Below are 23387 nucleotides of genomic sequence, written 5' to 3'. Positions count from 1 at the left end.
GAGACTAAATTTATAGAAAGTCCAAACTTAAACAAAGCCACTTTTGAGTAATACAAAAAGAAAAACCTTTGAAAAATTCTCAACTGATAAAATCACTTTTTATTGCTCAAATTTAAAAAATAATGAATTTTTACAAAAAACGTCATTGCAAAGTAGAATGAAAGTACTCGTTCAAACCTGACTATAAAAGTCACAGTAACAATACAATGATCATCTGCACTTTGGAAGGAAAAAGTTTCTCAAGAACAAATGGTTTATTTACTGTTAATTATAGTACCATGCTTCATCATTCAACATTAAACATGCATTTAGCAATTTTTATAACATTTCTGCTTCAATATCTTCTTTTCAGAACTCTAATAGATCCTCCAAATGAGCTTTATTAATCACTGATGGAAAACTGGCAAAACCCTACTGCATGCCTTGACCACCTTTCAAAATGTCCAATTAGGTCAAACCAAGAAAGCTCTAGAAACCAATTATAACATGAGTTCTAAGCCAAGAAACCTCATTGTACTTTGAAGCAAATGCAACTCTATAGCAAAGAAAAGCAAAATATGTAAGGTCATAAAAAGTATTGTGGCTGAAATCTCAGTTCTATGCACAATAGTTAACCACTCCTTGAATAATGTCATTTTATCACAGATTTTTATCACTGTGGAAATATTGTTAGCCACTTTATTATGAGAAATGGAACTAAACAAACAGTTTCTTATTTATCTAAAAAGAAAGCGTTGACTCTCCATTAACAGTTTCTTCAACATCCTAAATTTATTGCACTAATACCAAGAATTTACAAGTCTAGACCTTAAATTTCACAGGCGCCATACCTCACCTATTAACATCCAAATGTAGACTAACAACATTGCTGACAATATGATGCAACTAATCTTGGCTCAAACAATATTACCTACGTTTAACTCTTCAATAAAGACTTAGAACTTACTCAGAAGTTTATGCAATATACCCCTAGATAGTGCAATAGGTATGTGATGAAGCAAAGAAACTGCCCACCAGCACAGCAGGGGTTAAGGAGAACCTTTGGACCCAGTCAGCCCCGCCTCGTTATACCTGCAGCCAATGCCAGGCCTGGAGGGAGCAGAAAAGGAGAGAGCCTACCCCAGTTCAGGGCTCATGGGTGAAGAGGTAGGAGCTAACTACTTCCCTACCTGATTGGAAGGGCCACCATCTTGTCAGCCAAGGCAGACACCAGGGAGCACATTCTGTCTCCCAGCCAAGGGAGGCAGACCTAGGAGCTTCTGGCAACTGGGTGACTGCAGCCCAAAGATATTGTGGGCTCCAGCAAACTTATGGCTGCCCCACCCAAAAGAGCCTGGAACCACAGAAGGGTGCCATCCAAGATCCATGAGAGGGCACCACAGGAGGCAAGCCATTCCAGTAAATTGGAATACAGGGGCCATGCCCCAAATTGAAGAGACTCTGTTAGGAAGTAGCTCAGGGCAATGGATTTAGACTCCCTGCTTGAAGTGCCACCCATTCAGGGGTCAACTAACTAAGAGCCCTGGGCTGGGACTTGGTGGAGTGGAGGGCCTGGGTCCCCCTACCCCCACTGCCTGAAAGACTGATGCACCTTGACCAGGGAAACAAAGAGCTGAAAGTCAGGCTCACCCACCACTAGGCCACCTGGCCCTACAAGCACCATGTTATTAGATGTGACTGGGTTGTTGGAGAACCCAAGTCTGAACTTGCACATCCACATTGCAATTTTATAGCTCTGTAGCCAGAGCCGTGCGAGCCCAAATCAGTTGAAACAGGTCAACTGCAGGTATGTTATTGCTGTGTAGTGCCAAAAGCAGAAGACCCTCACCCTTGCTCTAAAGAAACACTCCTCTATCTGTGAAACAGTAATAAGCTTTATATAGTCACAACAATCAGCAACTAGAGGGAAACAAGGTCACACACACAAACACACACTAGCCCAGTGTATTATTTTAGCATTAATTAGTTTTGCCTCAATTAATACATATTCTGTCTCCCCATTCTGTCATTCTGCCCTTAGGTTAGCATTTGGTAAGATTTGTACATTCCTGCAACCACTGGATCTCAGCCTTTACCACAGCTGCTTTACCCTGTTTGGCAATATTTTCCTTGTAATTCCCTACCCATTCTTTATGTTTCCTCCAAATTGTGTCTCTCTGCAGTATCTTTTGCTGGAGTTTCAATTTTTGCTCTTTAACATTTTGTCCTTAGATCAGAGAAGATCGTCCCTCAAATAAGTCTGGATCAGTTATTTCCCCCCAGCTCGCAGCCTTTTTGGACTGTTTGACAACAGCCCTGAGCACCTTCAGTATTGCCTACATTAAGCTGTTTCACCATTCATCTGTGGTGATTTTCTCTTCCACATCTTCACTGGGCCAGAAAACATCATCCAGTTGAACTTGGATAGCCTAGCAACAGTTACCGTATGAGATTTTTTTGAGCTTTGCTTTTGAAAATTAGCTGCCATCCATTTAGCATGGCTGAGTTCCATCTCCATATCATGGTGGTTCCACCTCATCTCTTGCAACTTCAGTACCTCAGCCCAGCTCCTGTATGTCTCCAGCAAGGACTCCATTATAGGCTTGTGTTTCCTCTTGGCTAGACCCATCTCCTATTCCTTTTCTATTATTAATTATTATTATTATTAACCATATGTATTCTACAAGTTTCCTCATTGTTTCTGCCTTGATCTGGTTGATCTCCCATGGAGTCAAGATCATTTTACCGTTTTTATCCCCAAGGCATATCTCGGTCTCTTGAAGGACACATTACAGCTCCATATTCTCAGCTTCCAGCTGCTTTCTGAATACTTCTGTCTTGTGAATCCTTTTTCAACTTGCCTAATGATGGACAATGAGATCAGAGATTTCCTTTAGAAATTCCTCTTTTTGGGATGCCTAGTAAGAGTTCTCCACCATGCTCTAAGAAATTTCCTTGAATTTCATTTCTTTCCCAAAGTTCTTCCTCAAAGAGCCTTTCAGTTAATCTTTTACCATGAACTGTACTGCTGTATAATCATGTTCTCATTGTTCCCTTTCACTAGGCCAGCTTCTGCTTGCAAGAGATTTCCTTCATAAACTGAGACAATTGTTCTACCATTTCCCTAATATTCCCCCATGCCATTTCTGATGTGTTCTTTCACATCTAACAATGGCTTTTCATTTATCTTGTTCAAAGCTTCATGCCAATTGTCCCATATCACTGAATAGTGGAAGTAGCAGATTTTCACTTTAAATTCATTGATACAATGACAGAAATCTTGAACTTTTCCTACTCAACACACTTTTCTGCTTTAAGTTCTTAGCTATAGGAGCAATGAGTCATATCACAGAATCATAAAATATCAGGGTTGGAAGGGACCTCAGGAGGTCATCTAGTCCAACCCGCTGCTCAAAGCAGGACCAATCCCCAACTAAATCAAATATCCCTTTGGTAAAGCTTAGTTCTCCCTTTTAAAAGTTTCAAAATATCTTATGTAAGAGGCTTATCAACCACAGAGATGTAGAACCTGAAGATGTCCTGTTTTTCCTCTGTAATTTTCATTCAGTCTCTCAGGGCTTGTCTTCACATACAGCGTTGCAACTGCATGCTGTAGCGCTTTAGTAAAGATGCTACTATGCCAACTGGAGAGTTTCTCCCATTGGCTTAGTTAATCCACACCTCTGAGAGGCAGTAGCCATGCCAACAGGAAAAACTCTCCCATCGACACAGCACTGTCTGCACAGAGAGTTAGGTTGGTATAACTACATTGCTCAGAGAGGGTCATGGACAGGGCAGTATTTCCAATTAGGCAGAGTAGCCACGTGCCTAGGGGCCCCGGCATTCTAGGAGCACCTAAAAGTTAAGTTTCATTTTTACGGAAAACACGAAGGTCGCTGAAGATGCTGCACCTATGGGCATGTAAGGTGTAAATCCGGCCCTAGTCATGGATTTTTTTTTTTTTTTTTACACGCCTGAGAAACGTAGTTATGCTGATATAGGTCTGTAGGGCAGACCTAGCCTTAGTCCCTTGCTATATTTTCTTCCCTCCATTGTTTCTTTGAAAACAATTTTTCTTTAATATATAAGTCTCTGACCTCATACATTCCTACAAATGACATCCACATTGCCTCTCTTTACCAAGAATACATCCCACCTTCTATTCTGCAACACCTCATAGTTGCTGTAGTACAGGGGTGGCCAACCTGAGCCTGAGAATGTACCAGTGTACATTGCCAAAGAGCCACAGTAATATGTAAGCAGCCCCCCACATCAGCTCCCACTCCCAGCGCCTCCCATCCACCGGAAGCCCCACTTATCAGCATCTTCCGCTCCCTCCCTGCAGCTCCTGATCAGCTGTTTCGTGGCATGCAGGAGGCTCTGAGAGGGAGGGAGAGGAGCGAGGGCATAGCAGGCTCAAGGTAGGGGGCAGAGCCAGGGGTTGAGCAGCGAGCACCCCCTGGCACATTGGAAAGTTGGCACCTGTAGCTCCAGCCCCAGAGTCGGTGCCTATACAAGGAGCTGCATATTAACTTCTGAAGAGCCGCATGTGGCTCCGGAGCCACAGGTTGGCCACCCTTGCTGTAGTATGTACAATCGGACAATCAACTTTCCACCATTTAGCTAGATTTTCTCCTGTGGCACCAATATTCTCTCCAGAACACATGAGGACTATTTAGAACCTGAAAGCCTCCCTCTTCTAGTCTGAACACTTTTTCTAGTGGTCAAAGCCAGATGACTGGTATATTAAATTCTTTTTCAGATTTGTTTCCTCTTTCTGTTATATAGAAAACAAATCTCTCAGCTATTCATAAGCGTCTCTAGTGCATAAGGACTGCCTTTACTGCATTTTGCTACTGACTTCAATAGGAGTAGGATCTGTCATTACTGAAGGGAGATTTGTTTTGTGGTAAAGACATATGACAGTCAGGGAATCTGATTTTTCTTCTCAGCTCTGCCATGGATTTCTGTGGGACCTTGAACAAGTTACGTCATTTCTCTGTGTCTTGAGTTTTCAATTTTTTTCCTTAAGTCTTATGTCAATTCTTCAGAAGTAATTACTAGAGAAACACATGACTCAAACATATATTGTTGCCAAAATGTACTGTCTTGGCCACCACACTCACCAAGAGGCCACTTGTACATGTATTTTTAATGGCATTGATTATCCTTCAAACCCAGAAGTGCCAGTGACATACCATGTCATTATAGAGATTGCACAGTACATTAATGGAAACATTCACAAAGGACTTCATTTGTTAAATGATCACACAGTATTACCTTCAATTACACAATTCTACATTTACATGTTGGTTTGTGACATGAACTTAACACTTTTTCAAAATCTTTAAAATGATGGTCTTGTTCAGCTGCAACTTTTAGTTAAACTTAAGCTGCCACTCACACAAAAAACAAAAAACAAACAACAAAAATATGGTCCTTTGGAAAGAAGCACTGCTATTCTACTAAATTATATACAGTATCACAGAATATACAGAAAGGGATACTCTGTTTAAAAAAAAAAAGTAGCTCACATTTGAGGATTATTTTGTTTACAAAGACACGGTCACAAAAATAAAAAATATTTGCTAAACTAAGAGACTTGGAGAAACTAAACACAGAAGATCCTTACTCTAGCATTAACAAAACCACCTGACTGGTGATTTAAGAAATTTCTGGGATGGAGGGAAGCCACACAATCAGCAGGAAGCTGCTTGAAGTAAACGATGTCTCATGATACACTTAGCAAATGACAAAAGTCAGTGAAAAGCAGGGTTTGATTTTAAAAGAGGTGAAAGGGGAGTTTTCACTGTTTCCTGTGATGGGGTCTGTCAGGCCTTCTCTGCTTCTTGCTGGAGGCATCAGCACCTCAATACTCCCTATCCAAGAAAAATCTCCTCAGATGGGGCAACTAACAAGATAGGCCTAGAAGAGGCAGGAGGAGAACCAGCAGGCCAGTTAAGAAGGCTTGTCTGCTTTTGCTCAGGAGCACACCTAGGTGAGACTGAGACAGAGGAAGAACTCCTCCGGGCTAACCTAGAACTCGGGTCCAGGCCAAGGCCTTGCCTTAAGAGTGCTGCATTTGAGGGGAGAGGGGTTCCTCTTTGTTTAAAGGTTCAGCCAACTGAATCCTGAGTTCCTGTTTTGTTACTTGATTGTTTGAAGACTGACACCAAGCTTACCCCACAAGCTATCCTGCCCTACGCAGACAGCCAAACCTTTCAGATTAAAGCAGGGAGCATCACGCACGGCCCTCAAAAGAGCACTATAGAGCAGCCGTGTCTCCCACAACTTGGTACAAGAGGTGGGGTCAACTCCCACTTTTCCTGTAAAGACGAATCATGGAGGAGACCATATGATTCCTAGCTCAGCAGCAGCAGGCCCAGCCAGAGGCCCAGGAGCTTTTCCTGGAAGGGCAGCAGTACGCTCAGTAAGCCAACCAACAGCATCAAAATATGTTCCTCAAGCTCTCACAGAAGCAGTTTCAGGAAGCAATACTGGAGCACATCACTGGCCACCCCCCACTCTGAAGTGACTCTGTTGGCACCAGCTATCACCTTTTCCAAACTGGGCCTGCTGAAGACCCCAGAGGCATATCTTGTTAGTTTGTGCAGGTAGCCCATGCTGCCCAATGGGAGAAGACCACCTGGGCTGCACAACTAGGCCCTTTTCTAACTAGGGAAAACCCAGAAGCCTACCGGGCCTTAGATTATGAAGCTGTGAAGGACTAGGATACCCTGGAAGCCGCCATCCTCAGCCAACTAGGAGTATCAGCTGTGATGTACTAGCACTGATTCTGGACAATTGCTCACCAGAGCCATGACCCCAGCTGTGGCTCCAGGGCTAAAAGTGGGTCATCATCTGGCTCTGGCCAGCTTCCTGCTCTCCAGCAGAGATTGTGGGGTCAATGGCACCCAAACTGTACCCAGATATTTTGCCGACCATCATTCAAACCTGTCAACCTGGGTATGTAAATACAATCCCAATACATTGAAGACTTTATGACAGCAGATTGGTCCAGCCAGGGTGGATGGCTCAGGTTGGTGAAGCAGGAGTTAATCCGGGGTACCAGAAAAGGGCCAGGGGGCTCCCAGGGAAGTCTCAAAATGACTGCCAGTGAAACCCAGAGGACTCCCCACAACACCACCACAAGAACTACCAAAGAGGAACTGCATGGAGTCCCACATGAGGAGCAGGCCAAGGACTGGCCAAGAAGCCTCCCCTATTTGGACAATCAGACAGGATACTAGTTTAGATGGACCATTGGTTTGACCAAGCTTAGCCATTCTTATGTTCCCGCTGTGGGAAGCCAGGGCATGCCAGACACTTGTGCCCCTCATGAAGTGTGATTCTGTGAACTGTGGCTTTGCACTTGACAGTATTAGCTCCAGTAGCACTTGGGGAGCTGAACAATGGCAGGGCTCACAGACTCTGGGTGACCCCAAACCCTGATCCAAGAGGTCCTATTGGATCCAGAAGAGTAGTGAGAGGATGACCAGGTGCATGTGATGTGTATCCACAGGGACACTCAAGCCTACCACCCAGGACAAATACATTTGAATACAGGGAAACAAGCTGTAAGATTTTAAGTTAGTATAACCCCCAACTTGCTGTGGGAAGTAATAATCAGAAGGGTTTGGCAACATTTGTCCTCATTACTACTGCATCACCCAGAGAACCCAGTTGCCACTTCAGTCTGATTGTCTGACATCTTTCCGATTCCTGTATCTGACCTTTGTGATGGCTCATTGTAAGCCAAGAAGACTCTGAAACAGTGACAACTAGACAGGAAGGACTGGTTGCAAACTGCCTTTGCATCTGATGAGCTGTCTGGCAGCCCAACAGAACCACCTTAGGGCAATGCTCTTCCTAACACTGACTCAAGAGTAGTAGCTAGAATCTTTGATCTGGTTCAGGAGTAAAAAGGAGATGACAGCTTTAGAGAGGCATACACTTGGCTTGCATTGGTTAACGGAATCATCGTGCAGAAGGCTCAGGTCTCCCAATTTCCCCACTTTGAACAACAAAATAATTCACTTTACTGTGTGGAGAAAATCTCCCAGACAGGTGAGATACGCCTCTAGCTTCTGGTGCCCCAAAGAATTTGAAAAGAAGTATTGTGACTAGCATGCTGCGCCCCCTTTGCCAGTCACTTGGGCAGAAATAAAACTCTAGAAAGGGTGCTAGATAAACTCTTGGCCACAAGGAGGTGGCAAACTTTTGTGCAATCTGTTCCAACTACCAACAAGTAGTATGTGAGGGACACCTCCTGGCTCCCTTCATCCCCTTACTACTCATAAGTACCCTGCTTTGAGCAGTGGGGATGGATGTAGCAGGGCCATTTGAAAAAAATGCAAGGGAGCACCAGTATGTCTTGGTAGTAGTAGATTATGCAACTTGCTACTCTGGAGGCAGTTCACCTCTGCTCAGTAACAGCCAAGGCCATAGCCAAGGAGTTAGTCCTGCCTTTTGCAAAAGTAGGCTTGCCTACCAAAGTCTTCACAGGTCAAAGGAGTAGCTTCACCTCCCACCTAATGCAGGACATATGACAGCATCTTAAGGTTAGATCCCTCCAAACTTCAGCATACCATCCCCAGACTGATGGCTTGGTGGAAAGGTTTAACTAGACCATTAAGCAAATCCTGAAGAAATTTTATGATGATGGACCCCAATGCTTGGAATCAGCTACTTCCTTATCTTCTCTTTGCCATACAAGTACCACCTCAGGCCTCAACAGGCTTCTTGCCCTTTGAACTGTTCTGTGGCTGACAGTCTCAAGGACTCCTGGACCTCCTTAAAGAGCCCTGGGAAGAGCAGCAATCATGCTCTCAAAACATGTTACGTGTGACCCACACACCTCCTGGGTGTGGTGTTCTGTCCCCTCTAGTGGAGGGCAGGGGGAGTGAGAGACTGCTCTACAGCCAGTTGCCTTTTAGCTCGTGCAGTAAAGGCTCACACACTAAGCTTTTTAGCTCATACGGTAGAGGCTCATGCACTAAGCTCCAGAGGTCCCCGGTTCAATCCTGCCCGTCAACGACTGGGATCTGTTGGCCTTACAACAGCATATACTCCTACAGCTGTGCAAGCAGCTCAAACGAGTAGGACAATTTGTGAAGGAGACGCTCCTGTGGGCCCAAAAAACCCAGGCCCAACACTATAATAAAGGAATTTGGGAGGGTTTTTTCCAGCCAGGACACCATGTGCTGTTATGCCTCCCCACCCCAGACAGCAAACTCCTGGCCAAATGGCAAAGATCCTATGAGGCTGTCAGGCAAGTTGGAAAAATTGATTATGAAATTCACTGTCCAGACAAAAAGAAGAAACACCAGATATTCCATGTAAATAGGTTAAAACCGTGGCAGGCACAGGAAAGCTTGTTCACAGATCCCAGGGGTCTCCCTGAGCATCTGGACCCCCAGATACAAGAGCCAGCAGGCGCTGAAGATGTGCGGATAGCAGAAAGTCTTACTCCTAAGCTTACGCTGGCAAGCCAGAAATATATTGACCCACTACGACACGGTATTCTCCACCCATTCTCAGTCAAGGTGAACACATCTACTGAAGCACTGACTTTAAACCTGCCCAGAGGTAAGGCCTGAACATGCAACTTATTGCATTCCTGAGCAGGAGGTACAGGCCATATTAGACCCTGGCATCATTGAGGAGTCCTATATGTAGCCTTGGTGTAGCCTGGTGGCTTTAGTTCCCAAACCCTATGGGATCACTTGATTTTGCATGGACTTTCTGAGGCTTAACTTAGCATCACAGTTTGATGCCTACTCAGTGCCACACATTGATGAACTCCTCAAACACCCTGGGAAGGCTAAATGTATCACCACACTTGATTTAACGAAGGGTACTGGCAAATACCCCAGATTCCAAACAAAAGATAGGATTTGCCACACATCTTGGGCTTTTTCAGTTTACAACCATGCCTTTTGGACTGCCTGGGCCCCTATCACATTCTAGAAGCTTATGGACTGAGTCCTACACCATCACAGCCAGTTTGTAGCAGCCTATTTGGATGATGTATTTAATTTTAGTATGACCTGGCAGTCACATCCGGTACAGGTGGCCTCTGCATTACAATCACTGCAGGAGGTGGAACTCACCACTAATCCAAAAGAATGTAAGTTTGGGATGCAGGACACCTGCTATCTTAGGTATTTCATAGATAGCCTCGATCAACAGCCTGACCTATGGTGTCTGGACTTCTCATTCGGGTTTATATTACAAACTGATGCTTCCACAGTTGGACTGGGAGCAGTACTGTCACAAAACTTCCAGGGGGTGGAATATCCAATACTATACCTAAACTGGAAGCTGCAACATCAAGAGACCAGGTAGTCCACCACTGAGAAAATGTCTAGCCATCAAATGGGCTGTGGGGCATTACACTATTGCCTTTTAAGGGCTCCTTTTGACCTTGATCAGGCCAATTAAGAAGGCTTGCCTGCGTAATCTCAATAGCGCACCTGAGTGAGTCTGGGAGAGAGGAAGAGTAACTCAAGCACAGGCAAGAGCCTTGCCCTAGGGGCTGCAACTAAGTATTTGCATCTGAAGGGTATTTTCCCCCCCTCTCTTTGTGTAAAGGTACAGACCACCTGAATTGCTATTGATTGTTTAGAGACTGATGCCAAGCTTAGGGCATCCTTCCCCAAACAGACAGCCAAAGCCTCCAAACTAAGTCAGGGAGCACCTGTAGTGTCACATGTAGTCCTGCCCAGGGCACTGCAGAGCAGCCCTGCGTCCGCCATTTCGCCCCCCACCCCACCAAATCACCATGCCGGTATCCGAAGCCCTCCTCCACCCCATATTCGACACTGCTCTACAAACTGAGTACTGTAGGGCCTCACGTTTCATGCGAGGACAAACTGAAGCAGCCCCTGAATGGGAAGCTGGGTGCCAAGATCCTAGGCTGGTCTCAGCACAACAGTTCACATTCAGCTGGGGCGGGTGCACCTTTGCTGTTTGCTGCGTCTGCTGCAAAGTTCTGAGGAGTCCCCCCAGGCCAGCACCAGCTACAGCTAGTGTAAACGGTAGTGAAATAAATAGGACTAGCAGTCTGCTGAACCTGCTGCCCCCCTCTTCAAGGCCTGTGCTACCCAGCACTCCCAGATCTCGGGGGCCCAAGCTCCCAGCACATTCTCTGCCTCCAGCCTTTGTAACCTGGGAGAGGCAGGGGGAGGCTGCACTTAAAGCCCCCAGCTGCAGGAGTCTAGCGCAGCAGCTGGGCAAAGGCAAAGTCAACCCTTCCCCCCCTTGCACTTGAGATCCCAGAGCAGAAAACAAGGTAGCCCTGGAAGGGCCCTGCCCACCCCCGGGTGCAGCGCTCGGCAGCATCCCGGCCCCCCCTCCACCTTTCCAAGGGGCTTCTGAATCGAAACCACTTGTGGCGACTGGCAGCTCCCTCCGCCTCGCCTCGCCCCCCAGCTCATTGCTGGCTTGTAAAGACTTCTTTGCACGCCGCCCGCCGCAGCCTCCCCCTGGTCTCTGCGGGGCGATTTCCTTGCGGGGAAAGGGCAGCCCCTAAGGAAGCGCGGAGGGGGAGCTCTCACCTGCCAAACGCCAGTCTGAGCGCGGGAGACGCCGGGCAGGCTCCTGCAGCGCTTCGGAGCGAGAGAGGCGGGCGGTGTCCTGAAATAACCCTGCAACTAGGGCGGCGCGTGGGGGGGGGCCGAGCGCAGGCGGGGGGAAGTAACGCTAAGCACGGGCTGAGGGAGGCGAGGCGCAGCTAGAGAGCGGGAGCGAGGCCGGGCTCTGTTTCTCTTTCCATTCCCCCGGGGAGGAGGCGCCCGGGCATTGCCCAGCCCCCGCAGATGCCTAGCACGCGCCCCGTGCCCCCACTCGGCGCTGCGGGACAAAGGTGGACGGGCCCAGTGACCGCGCTGTCGTCGCCTGCTCCCCCAGCCGGGCAGAGGGCATGTTGAGAACGGGGTGGGGGTGGGGAGCCCGGGTGGCCTGTCCCTTTTTTGGCAGATTCCAAGACCGCCTCCTTGCTCCTGTTTGCTCCGTTACCATATTCGCTCCCTCCGTTCGCGGGCTGCAACAGTAAGTATAGGTTTCAGAGTAACAGCCGTGTTAGTCTGTATTCGCAAAAAGAAAAGGAGGACTTGTGGCACCTTAGAGACTAACCAATTTATTTGAGCATCAGCTTTCCTGAGCTACAGCTCACTTCGTCGGATGCATGCAGTAAGTATGTGGCCTGGCCTCTGAACCGGACTAGCCAGGCTTGGGAGGCAGCCCTTTTTGAGGGTCCCTCCCTTTATGCCATGTGTCCCCAACATTACAGAAGTCCTCGGGCAGCTACTCTAAATCGTGATTGCTCTCTCTCAAGATAGAGCATGAATCCAGGGTCCTTGTTCATCCTGGTATTATAATTGTGTGCAATGGCCTATGGCTAAGATGCTATGTTGATTAACTTCTGTGTTCCAGTTATTATAGCACAATTATGTGTAGTTACCAGTTTATAGTCATTGAGCATTTTCTTCCTCTGTGAAATAGGGCTAATGATACCGACTTCCTTAGTAAAGCACTTTGAAATCTACTGCTGAAAAGTGCTATATAAGAGCCAGGAATTAATTATTTTATTTAGAAGATGGCTAATGAGAGCAGTGATTTGTGATCTGCATCTAGCTCAACTGCTTGCCACAGAGAGAGAGGAGGGTTGTAACTTGGAAAAGTAACTAGCACCCAGGGTCAAAGTGCAGAAAAGTCTGTGGAACTCTATTCATGCTGACTCACCATATCCTCTCCCTGATGGCTGCTGTGTCTTTTGTCCCTTCCCTCAGAGGTTGCACCTGTTCCCCTCCCCTTTCCTTTGGTGACTGTCCCATTCCCCACCCCATCCCTGCTTCCCCTAGTGGCTGCTTTCCACTTTCCTCCTACTTTGGTGATTGCTTATTCCCTTTCACTTTCCTTTTGGCTTCTGGTCCTGTGTTCCCTTCCCTTTGGTAGCTGTTGCCTCTTCTGCCCATTTCCCCCATGCCCATTTCCCCCTAACCCTGCCAGCTCCCACTTTACTTCCTTCTCTGGTGGCCGCTCCTTTGCCTCCTTCCCTCACTTCTCTGGTGACTGTTCACCACCACCACCACATTTCCTGCTGGCTCATTTAGAGCCCTGGACTATTGCCAGGAGTAATGGGAGTAAATTTGTAGAAGGCGCATTTAAACTAGAAAAATGGAGGAAAACATGCTAATGGAGATAATCATTAGACTGGGGTGTAACCACCACAGGGAAGTGATGGAAGTCCCATCACTCTGAGCACTTTAAACCAGATAAAGCATTAAAAATGTACTGTAGGGAAGAGTCCTTCAGTGAGCCCTTGGAATGGATAAAAAGGCCTGTTGTAAGGCTTTTCCCTTTCTAAATTCCTCAATATCCAACACATCAGATGGATGTTTCTGCTAAAATGATCAGAGGAACAATTAATAATGGTGGCAGTCAAATTGAAATCATTAGCCTTCAGATGGTGTGGTTAATAGAAGCTGTTCTAATATTTCAGGCTGTTTGCAGACTCTGGAAGAACCTGCTAGAAAATTAATTGTTTTAAATGAAATCTTAAATTATTCAGAAAGCACTGGGGCTATTAGAGAAATGCCAGAATAGTGCTCTGGCCTATTTCTATTCACTTTGAGCTCTGACTGCAAATATATTTGAATGGGGGAAGCTATGACTGCATAATAATAGTCCTCTAGGCTTATGTTCCTTCTCGGTGGAGTCTTTTTTTTTTTTTTTTTTTTTAAAAAAGGACACTGAATTACATTTTTCTTCTAAACTACAAAGAATGGATATTTTTCTCACAACAGTTAAAGAGAACTCAGTGGCATTTCAGCATTGGCTGGATGCAGGATAAACACAGTAGCCAGTATATAACCACACACTCACCCACTTCACAAATGTCAGGATTTAATTGACATGAAAATGATAACGCCTTACTTCCATTGTCAGCGTCATCACTGATGGCACTTTTAACACACAGGAACAAATATAAGGACAAAGTAGTACCTAGATACCATGGTGATGCATGCATTAGAAAGCCATAAATAAGATAAACATCAACATTACTCTTACTGATGGATACAATTAATTTGATTAGACATTGTAATAAGATGCCAGCTGAGACCCAAACACTGTTTGTTTGGGGGTTTTTTTGAAGCAGAAAAGAATTAAAACAACATTACAGTTTTCATTTAAACCTTTAGAACTTGGCACCCTCATAGTGCAATTCTATTCTGAAAATGACTATACAAGTGGCTTCATGGGGTTTTGTATTTATTGTGATTATTTCTGTATCAAATGTGCTCAATTTACAAGTAAAAAAAGTTGGATCTACTAGCTTCCACCCCTGCAAACTCACTCGGGAGCTGAAAGTCAACTGGAATCTTCTCAGGAATCACAGTAATCATGTTTTAAAAATCTAATTGAAAAAAACATGTATCCCTTTATCTTCAAACAATTGTCTTACAGGACTTCCTTTTTCCAAAATAGATCATAGTGGGTTTAGAGTTTAGCAAAAGTCAGATCATAAACTGTCAAGGTTCCTCCCCCACTCTGAACTCTAGGGTACAGATGTGGGGACCTGCATGAAAAACCTCCTAAGCTTATCTTTACCAGCTTAGGTCAAAACTTCCCCAAGGTACAAAATATTCCCCCCGTTGTCCTTGGACTGGCCGCTACCACCACCAAACTAATACTGGTTACTGGGGAAGAGCTGTTTGGACGCGTCCTTCCCCCCAAAATACTTCCCAAAACCTTGCACCCCACTTCCTGGGCAAGGTTTGGTAAAAAGCCTCACCAATTTGCCTAGATGACTACAGACCCAGACCCTTGGATCTTAAGAACAATGAACAATCCTCCCAACACTTGCACCCCCCCCTTTCCTGGGAAATGTTGGATAAAAAGCCTCACCAATTTGCATAGGTGACCACAGACCCAAACCCTTGGATCTGAGAACAATGAAAAAGCATTCAGTTTTTTACAAGAAGACTTTTAATAAAAAATAGAAGTAAATAGAAATAAAGAAATCCCCCCTGTAAAATCAGGATGGTAGATATCTTACAGGGTAATTAGATTCAAAAACATAGAGAACCCCTCTAGGCAAAACCTTAAGTTACAAAAAAAGATACATAGACAGAAATAGTTATTCTATTCAGCACAATTCTTTTCTCAGCCATTTAAAGAAATAATAATCTAACACATACCTAGCTAGATTACTTACTAAAAGTTCTAAGACTCCATTCCTGTTCTGTCCCTGGCAAGAGCAGCATACAGACAGACACAGACCCTTTGTTTCTCTCCCTCCTCCCAGCTTTTGAAAGTATCTTGTCTCCTCATTGGTCATTTTGGTCAGGTGCCAGCGAGGTTACCTTTAGCTTCTTAACCCTTTACAGGTGAGAGGAGCTTTCCCCTGGCCAGGAGGGATTTCAAAGGGGTTTACCCTTCCCTTTATATTTATGACATAAACATTTTACTTTTTTCTGCTTACATAGAGAAAATCGCTGAAGAGGTAGAACTGTCATGGTGTTCGGCCCTAAATGTGACCAATTGTTTGCAAAGACCATGTAATCTTTTGTGTTCTGTTTTTAAAACAAAGGTGTCAGATTCTTTTTTTCTTTGAATTAAAGAGCTACCTGAAAACTTTTTATGCGCTCTGTCTGCATTATACCATAAAACTATACAACTTCTACTTATTTAAAAAACCCTGCTAAAATTCCATATTTTAAACTAGGGGTGGGCAAACTTTTTGAGGGCTATATCTGGGCGGGGAAACTGTATGCAGGGAAGGGGGTTGGGGTGTGGGAGGGAGTGCGGGAGGGGGTGCAGTGTGCAGGAACAGGCTTAGGCCAAGGGATTGGGGCAGAGGAGGTGTGTGGGGTGTATGAGGGGGCTCAGAGCAGGGGATTGGGGTGCAGGAGGGGTGTAGGGTGCGATGGGCTCAGGGCTGAGAGTTGGGGTGCAGGGTGCAGCAGGGGGCTCAGGGCAGGGAGTTGAGGTGCAGGAGGGGTGCGAGATGCAGGCAGAGGGCTTAGGGAAAAGAGTTGGGGGCCAGGGTGCAGGAGGGGTTCGGGTTCCACCCCGGCGCCACTTACCTAAAGCAGCTCCAGGTTGCCGGCGGCGTGCACCAGGACCAAGGCAGGCTCCCTGCTTGCCTGCCCGCTCGCCCGCCCTGGCCCCATGCTCTGGGAAGCGGCCGGAACCACGGCCCTGCGCAGCCCATGGGGGAGGGGGACACAGGGCTCCACCCGCCCTTGCCGCGCCTCTAGGTACCTCCTCTGAAGCTCCCATTGGCCGCAGTTCCCAGTTCCCGGCCAATGGGAGCTGCAGGGGGCAGTGCCTGGAAGCAAGGGCAACGCACGGAGCCCTCTTCCCCTCCCCCTGCCACCCCGGGCCACAGGGACGTGGTGCTGGCCTCTTCTGAGAGCAGTGCAGGGCCTGCGGCACCACAGGGGCAATGCCGCAGGCCAGATCCAAAGCCCTGACGGGCCAGATCCGGCCCGTGGGTCATAGTTTGCCCACCCCTGTTTTAAACAAACAGACTCAGTTATGTAGAGTACACAATTACTACAAACTCAGCAAATGGACTCTAAAGAATGTTTTAGGCACAAAATATATATTGAATGTTCATGAAAATGAGGGACTAGTAACTAACTTGAGCCAGAAATCGTGCTGGCTGGCATTGTGCAAGCTTCCTTACTGAGCACTGCTCTTGCACTTCGGTGCTGACTTGCAACATTCCCTACTATTCTAGTGTTGAGCCACTGGAAAAGAGACTGCCAATCATGCCAAATGTGTCTAGCTAATTAGCAACTCACTGGAGTAAATAGTTGTCTAGCAAAGCTGTAAGTGCTGAAAATTTCATCAGTTCAGTAACTGACATTATTTTTATTATTAATTATAAAATATTGAAGTAGCACCCAGAGGCTTCATTGTGCTAGGGACTCTGCAAACACAGATGAAGTTATAATCCCTGTCCCAAAGAACAAGTTAAGTGTTATAGAAAGGGTAGGGGAAAGGGATACAATAAAAATAAATATATTTACAATGTTTTGAATAAAAATTAATATACAAATAAGTGCCAGCCAACCCTATGTATCTTTTGAGCTATCATTTCCTACAAGCTTACACCAAAAGATTTTGGGTTAATAAGAGTAAGGAAGAGTGTGAGTAAGCAGCAGTGTGCTGGAGCTCAGCTCCAGATGTTCTAAAGCAGTGGTCCCCAAACTGTGGGGCACACCCCCCTACGGGGGCACAGAGGAACATTTGCGGGGGGGGGCTGCAGCAGGGCCTAGGCCAGCCCCCACCGGGGACGGGGAGGGAGCGCCACACTTCCAGTCCTGCTTCGCCCCCAGATCAGCTCCATCCCCAACCCCATTCAGCTCCCAGCCCTGCTCTGCCACCATGCCAGATCTGCCCCCAGTCCTGCTCTGCCTCCAGGTGCAGCTCCGCCCCCAGCTCCACTCCACCCCTGGCTCTGGCCTCAGACCAGCTCTGCCCTTATTCCCTCTCCGCCCCCAGACCAGCTCCACCTTTAGCCCCAGCGACTCCCCCATCCTCAGTCCACCCCCAGCTCTGCCTTCAGCCCAACCTCCTCTGTTGAGAAAGCCTTGATTGTGCAAAATGGAGAGGGGGCACAGACAGATTCTATTAATGGCAAGGGAGGGTGCAACTGAAAAATTTGCACACCACTGACCTATGCTGATGGGAGAACCCGTCCAATCAACATAAGTAGGATCTACACTGAAGTGATACAGTGGCACAGCTGTGTTGCTGTAGTGTTTTAAGTGTAGACGGGCCCTTACTTCTGAAGGTTCTTGTTCTAAGCAAAAGGAGTGATGAACTGGTAACCAATGGAAAACCTGTGGGTGGGGTTTGAAGAACTGTTAATCAGTTAGAGCTCTTGTTGGAGATGGGGTGATCTCTGGTAAGCTTATTAGCACAAGTGTGGGTTCTTTTATTGTTTTTAATATGTTTTCTCTGTAATGCTTGTATCTTAAGTAAAAAAGGAGTACTTGTGGCACCTTAGAGACTAACCAATTTATTTGAGCATAAGCTTTCATGAGCTACAGCTCACCTCATCGGATGCATAAAGTGGAAAGTACAGTGAGGAGATTTTATATATACATACAGACCAAGAAAAAATATACATTGTAAGGAGAGTGATCACTTAAGATGAACTATTACCAGCAGGAGAGTGGGGTGGGGGGAGAGAAAACCTTTTGAAGTAATAATCAAGGTGGGCCATTTCTAGCACATTTCCAGGGTTAACAAGAACGTCTGAGGAACAGTGGGTGGGGGGAGGGAAGGAATAAACAAGGGGAAATAGTTTCACTTAGTATAATGACTCAACCACTCCCAGTCTCTATTCAAGCCTACGTTAATTGTATCCAATGTGCAAATTAATTTCAATTCAGCAGTCTCTCGTTGGAGTCTGTTTTCGAAGTTTTTTTGTTGAAGGATAGTCACTTTGAGGTCAGAAATCGAGAGAGATTGAAGTGTTCTCCGACTGGTTTCTGAGTGTTATAATTCTTGACATCTGATTTGTGTCCATTTATTCTTTTACGTAGAGACTGTCCAGTTTGACCAATGTACACGGCAGAGGGGCATTGCTGGCACATGATGGCATATATCACATTGGTAGATGTGCAGGTGAATGAGCTTCTGATAGTGTGGCTGATGTGATTAGGCCCTATGATGGTGTCCCCTGAATAGATATGTGGGCACAGTTGGCAACGGGCTTTGTTGCAAGGGTAGGTTCCTGGGTTAGTGGTTCTGTTGTGTGGTGTGTGGTTGCTGGTGAGTATTTGCTTCAGGTTGGGAGGCTGTCTGTAGGCAAGGACTGGCCTGTCTCCCAAGATTTGTGAGAGTGATGGGTCGTCCTTCAGAATAGGTTGTAGATCCTTGATAATGCATTGGAGAGGTTTTAGTTGGGGGCTGAAGGTGACAGCTAGTGGTGTTCTGTTATTTTCTTTGTTGGGCCTGTCCAGTAGTAGGTGACTTCTGGGTACTCTTCTGGCTCTGTCAATCTGTTTCTTACTTCAGCAGGTGGATATTGTAGTTGTAAGAATGCTTGATAGAGATCTTGTAGGTGTTTGTCTCTGTCTGAGGGGTTGGAGCAAATGCAGTTGTATCGTAGAGCTTGGCTGTAGACAATGGATTGTGTGGTGTGATCTGGGTGAAAGCTGGACTTCTACATAGAGTGCTTCCGCCGACGTGCACGGGCTGAAATTGTGGAAAAGCAGCATCACTTGCCTCATAACCTCATCCGTGCAGAACACAATGCCATCCACAACCTCAGAAACAATTCTGACATCATAATCAAAAAGGCTGACAAAGGAGGTGCTGTTGTCATCATAAATAGGTCGGAATATGAACAAGAGGCTGCTCGGCAGTTCTCCAGCACCACTTTCTACAAGCCATTACCCTCTGATCCCACTGAGGGTTACCAAAAGAAACTACAGCATTTGCTCAAGAAACTCCCTGAAAAAGCATGAGAACAAATCTGCACAGACACACCCCTGGAATCCCGATCTGGGGCATTCTATCTGCTACCCAAGATCCATAAACCTGGAAATCCTGGGTGCCCCATCATCTCAGGCATTGGCACCCTGACAGCAGGATTGTCTGGCTATGTAGACTCCCTCCTCAGGCCCTACGCTACCAGCACTCCCAGTTATCTTCGAGACACCACTGACTTCCTGAGGAAACTACAATCCATCGGTGATCTTCCTGAAAACACCATCCTGGCCACTATGGATGCAGAAGCCCTCTACACCAACATTCCACACAAAGATGGACTACAAGCCATCAGGAACACTATTCCCGATAATGTCACGGCAAACCTGGTGGCTGATCTTTGTTACTTTGTCCTCACCCATAACTATTTCGCATTTGGAGACAATGTATACCTTCAAATCAGTGGCACTGCTATGGGTACCTGCATGGCCCCACAGGACGCCAACATTTTTATGGCTGACTTAGAACAACGCTTCCTCAGCTCTCATCCCCTAATGCCCCTACTCTACTTGCGCTATATGGATGACATCTTCATCATCTGGACCCATGGAAAAGAAGCCCTTGAGGAATTCCACCATGATTTCAACTATTTCCATCCAACCATCAACCTCAGCCTGGACCAGTCCACACAAGAAATCCACTTCCTGGACACTACGGTGCTAATAAGCGATGGTCACATAAACACCACCCTATACCGGAAACCTACTGACCACTATTCCTACCTACATGCCTCCAGCTGTCACCCAGACCACACCACACGATCCATTGTCTACAGCCAAGCTCTACGATACAACCGCATTTGCTCCAACCCCTCAGGCAGAGACAAACACCTACAAGATCTCTATCAAGCATTCTTACAACTACAATATCCACCTGCTGAAGTAAGAAACAGATTGACAGAGGCAGAAGAGTACCCAGAAGTCACCTACTACTGGACAGGCCCAACAAAGAAAATAACAGAACACCACTAGCTGTCACCTTCAGCCCCCAACTAAAACCTCTCCAATGCATTATCAAGGATCTACAACCTATTCTGAAGGACGACCCATCACTCTCACAAATCTTGGGAGACAGGCCAGTCCTTGCCTACAGACAGCCCCCCAACCTGAAGCAAATACTCACCAGCAATCACACACCACACAACAGAACCACTAACCCAGGAACCTACCCTTGCAACAAAGCCCGTTGCCAACTGTGCCCACATATCTATTCAGGGGACACCATCATAGGGCCTAATCACATCAGCCACACTATCAGAAGCTCGTTCACCTGCACATCTACCAATGTGATATATGCCATCATGTGCCAGCAATGCCCCTCTGCCGTGTACATTGGTCAAACTGGACAGTCTCTACGTAAAAGAATAAATGGACACAAATCAGATGTCAAGAATTATAACACTCAGAAACCAGTCGGAGAACACTTCAATCTCTCTCGATTTCTGACCTCAAAGTGACTATCCTTCAACAAAAAAACTTCGAAAACAGACTCCAACGAGAGACTGCTGAATTGAAATTAATTTGCACATTGGATACAATTAACTTAGGCTTGAATAGAGACTGGGAGTGGTTGAGTCATTATACTAAGTGAAACTATTTCCCCTTGTTTATTCCTTCCTTCCTACTCCCCCCCCCACTGTTCCTCAGACGTTCTTGTTAACTCCTGGAAATGTGCTGGAAATGGCCCACCTTGATTATTACTTCAAAAGGTTTTCTCTCCCCACACCCCACTCTCCTGCTGCTAATAGCTCATCTTAAGTGATCACTCACCTTACAATGTATATTTTTTCATGGTCTGTGTGTATATATAAAATCTCCTCACTGTACTTTCCACTTTATGCATCCGATGAAGTGAGCTGTAGCTCATGAAAGCTTATGCTCAAATAAATTGGTTAGTCTCTAAGGTGCCACAAGTACTCCTTTTCTTTTTGCGAATACAGACTAACACGGCTGCTACTCTGAAATGTATCTTAAGAGTAAATGTGCTTGTGTAACCCATACACCTTTTGGGTGTGGTGTTCTGTCCCATCTAGTGGCACTGAGACCACTTAGAGAGATAAATGAGTCTGCTCTACAGCCTTAGCTAACAGCCAGTTGGCTTATAGCTTGTGCGGTAGAGGCTCATGCACTGAGGTCCCAGGTTTGATCCTGCCCACTGATGCCCGGGGTCTGTTGACGTTACACTTGCTTAAAAGAGCTGTGTTAACTACACTGTGTACCATCTCTGAGGAGAAAAGTAAAACAGGTTGACTTAGGAAGCTGGACTTTTCTGGGAAGGTCACAGTGTAGGCAGGGAGGTGTGCTGCAGGGAAATACAGCAAAGAGGAGGGAAAGACATGGCTCTCCACCCAACAGAAGTGATGACTGAGGAGCCTGGAGCCCTGTATGGGTCTCCTTGCTGGGACCACAGGGGGGAATACAGGTGCAGTTGCACTCTACTGTGACAGGCGTCATGGAGAGAGATTTGACCTTATGGATCATCAGTTCAAAGAGATGTTCCATGCAGAAGGAACAATGTGGAAGACTACAAAGGAAATGTTTGTGTGAGCAGCCAACAAACGGATGGACAAAGTTGGCGTTGTTGGTAGAGCAGAAGAAGTGGAGAGTGACTAAGAAAGAATCAATAGCTGGCAAAGATGGAGAGGCTTAGTTCTGAAGGCTCCTGTAGGTGAGGGCAACAACCTTCACCCTTATGGAGTGAAGTAAGGGAAGCCACTTGAGAGACTCAGTTGGGGTGATGTGGTCGGAGGGATGGGCAAGGAAGATGATCATAGAGAAAGAAGAGAATGTGTTATTGGCATGATATATCTTAAGAACCATACCTAGAAGTTTTCTTAATCTAGATTATTAGGCCATTTCTACATTGAGGATTTCCCCAATTCCAACTGCAGTGGCCTGCCACTAATGTAAACCTCTAGTATAAACAAAGTAATCGGCAATTTGTGCTGATGCAGTTTACCTTAGCTACACCAAAGGTTTGCACCAGTGCAGCTTCCCTGGTGGCTGGGTACCGCTGACTGAAACTGGGACAGATTCCCAGTGTAGACGAGGCCTAGCTTTATGGAAAAACAGTGTCTGTGTGTAGGCCTAAAGCCTCGGATACTTATGTCACTTTATACAGCGTCCTTGTCTTTTCCACAGAACATTACAAATAGCAATTTACTAAGTGTAGTACTAGAAAATGATTGAAAACACATTACTGTTATTTTGTATTACCCTATGACCGGTCGTTCTACATGTTGTAAAAACACAAAGGTGCCCCAAGGAGTTTATAGCCTGCATGCCTTTCATTTTCAGTATTTCATTTTAAACGTCTGAATGAAAATATTTGTAATTGTTTTCTGAAATCAAACTTGTTTTTCAGTTTGAAAAGCAGACCTCTTGGCATGGGTACAGCAGACTAACCTGTAAACTAGGAGAGTCATGGAAGAAGTCAAGTTTCCAGGGCCCAAATGAGAGCTGTCCTTGGTCACAAACTGGAAAGGGGATAATTCTTGCTCAGTTACATAGGGTAGCCTATATACCTACTATAGGGTATTCTTTGATATACTCTATATACCAGGGGTCCCCAACGCGGTGCCCGTGGGTGCAATGGCACCCACTGGGGCAGTTGTATGCGCCCGCAGGACACCACACTGCCGAAATGCCACTGCCGAGTGCAGCCGCCTGAGAACCGCCCACCGAAATGCCACCGAGAAGCATTGCCGTTTCTCGGCGGCATTTCAGCGGCGAGGCTTCTTTCTGCTGCCGCTTCTCGGCAGCATTTCGGTGGCAGAGTGTTTGGCGCCCGCCAGTGTCTGTTGGGAATAGGAATGTGCTATTCCCACAGAAAGGTTGGGGACCACTGCTCTATACCATAAACTGGTAATGGAGCTTCACACTTTCTCATGACGG

At 46.1% G+C, this 23387-nt stretch overlaps 1 protein-coding gene across 6 annotated transcripts in view; it reads right to left on the bottom strand.

Annotated features, from left to right (window-relative positions):
• Window positions 1-11884, bottom strand: part of THRB (thyroid hormone receptor beta) — a 294090-nt gene extending 282206 nt beyond the window's left edge. For all 6 annotated transcript variants that reach the window (XM_073333469.2, XM_073333478.2, XM_073333472.2 and 3 more), the window contains exon 1: window positions 11538-11884. The gene's annotated coding sequence lies outside the window, so the exon portion shown is untranslated. The remainder of the gene's footprint in view (window positions 1-11537) is intronic.
• Between the last annotated feature and the right edge of the window lie 11503 nt (window positions 11885-23387).

Source organism: Lepidochelys kempii, chromosome 2, assembly GCF_965140285.1.
Source record: "Lepidochelys kempii isolate rLepKem1 chromosome 2, rLepKem1.hap1, whole genome shotgun sequence".
Taxonomy (NCBI): domain Eukaryota; kingdom Metazoa; phylum Chordata; order Testudines; family Cheloniidae; genus Lepidochelys; species Lepidochelys kempii.
This window is presented reverse-complemented; position numbering and strand designations above follow the sequence as displayed.